The following is a 1,906-nucleotide window of genomic DNA, read 5'->3' as shown; positions in this document are numbered from 1 at the left end:
CTGCAACCCTCATTCCATACTCTTATGATAAACATAACGCCCTAAAATACAAAATATTCTCTCCCTCAAAGACTTCAATGCAGTAATCATATTTCATCCAGTTTTTCTCAGTCTCACATATTTTTGTCAGTCAACATGGTGTGTCCTCCTCCAGGGTTGCCAGGACAGCTCCCATCTTTTCCAAAAGGCCCTTATTCAAATTATCCGCCCTTTTGCAATTTGGGGATGAACTTCTCTGCAGCTTCAACATGCCCACCTCTCAACATCACACTGCACATCTCACTTCTGACCAGATAAAGGCTATCATGCCTCCCCCCATAAAGCTCAACTCTCACAAACCCAGGTCTTTACCATTACTCCTACCTCAAATGGAATAGCCCCTGACCAACAAGAACTTCTCCTGCACCATCCTATCCAACAAAACATGCTCTGCTCTCATTCCTCGGCTCAGTCAGCTTTCTCAGACAGTGGATACTTTGCTATGCCACTACTTCAAAACCTCTATCTTGTCACTCATGGCAAATTCATGAATCCCTAGACCCAACACTCCCCAACATACCTCTTTATAGCCCTCAAAAGGGTGCTTTCCACAGCTCCTGTTCTATTGTGATGCAACCTTTTCAAATCTTTAGGCCTCTGCCCAGATGAACAACAAGAGACTGTTATTGGAGTCTTAACATAATGTTACTGTTTATCTATCCAGACAACTTGACTCACTTAGGCTGGCCATTTTGCCTAGAACATCAGCTGCAGCTGTCACTTGAACACAGAGTCTCAAAAACTAACAATTTTCTCTCTCACAATCATCTGCTCACCTCATAACTTTCAGGATCTGCTTTCACAAAAGGATGATAGTCACCTCCTTCCTACTCCCATCTAAGCAAGCCATATCCTTTTCCTCCCAACTCCTACGTATCACCCCTAGAAAACCCACACCTCAAAACCCCGTCTCACTTCTCCCTGCCATTTATCAGTCTACCCTTCAACATAACTGCCATAATATCAATGAACTCCACTATTCTAACTTTTCACACAAAACAGGCTCCCCAATATCACATGCTGTCCATACATGCTTTATTGGTAGAACTCTGCCTTTCCCCTCAGGTGCATCAGCAACATATGCCATTGTCTCCTCAACCTCAGCCACAGAGACTCAAGCATTGTTACTCAACACCAACTCCCAACAAGCAAAACTCATAGCACTCACACAGCCTTAATCCTCGTGGCTAACAGTTTTTAATATACACAGACTCCAAATACATCTTTTCTATCATCTATTCCAATGCAACGATTTGGGCAGAAGGAGACTTCTGTATTACTCAAAATACTCCCATCAATAATGCCTCCTTTATCAAACATTGACTTCAGGCCACTCAGCGACCATAGTAGCTATCACCCACTGCAAAGACCACCAAACATCCTCAAACCCCATCAGTCAAAGCCACAACTTTGCAGGCCAGAGCCAAAAGATCTACTTCACTTCCTCCTCCAAAACGTCAAGAACAGGTCCTTTCCCACCCCCACCTACTCTCCTGCAGGAGTTCTACAAATTCACATCACAAAACACTCCAAGACAAGGCCCATGGTTTACTCTTGACAGTAAATACACCCTCCCAGAAACCCAAGCATCTTCATTCTTACTACCCTGCACAAACCATTGCACACAGGGCATAAATATTTACTCCATCTACTTCAACATGTTTATTCATAGCAAATACATTTTTAAGAGGCATAAACGCAGGTTACATACCTGGATTTCACCTGATGGCATGCATAGGAATCAGATCGATTACATATGTGGAAAGAACTGCTGGAGAAGCTCAATATCAGCTGTGAAAACTAGGCCAGGAGCTGATTGTGGAACAGACCACCAACTACTCATAGGCAAATTCAAGCTAAAGCTGAG

Source organism: Elephantulus edwardii, unplaced genomic scaffold, assembly GCF_000299155.1.
Source record: "Elephantulus edwardii isolate Elephantulus edwardi_28Jun2011 unplaced genomic scaffold, EleEdw1.0 scaffold00104, whole genome shotgun sequence".
Lineage (NCBI taxonomy): Eukaryota > Metazoa > Chordata > Mammalia > Macroscelidea > Macroscelididae > Elephantulus > Elephantulus edwardii.
Note: the sequence above shows the minus strand (reverse complement) of the source record.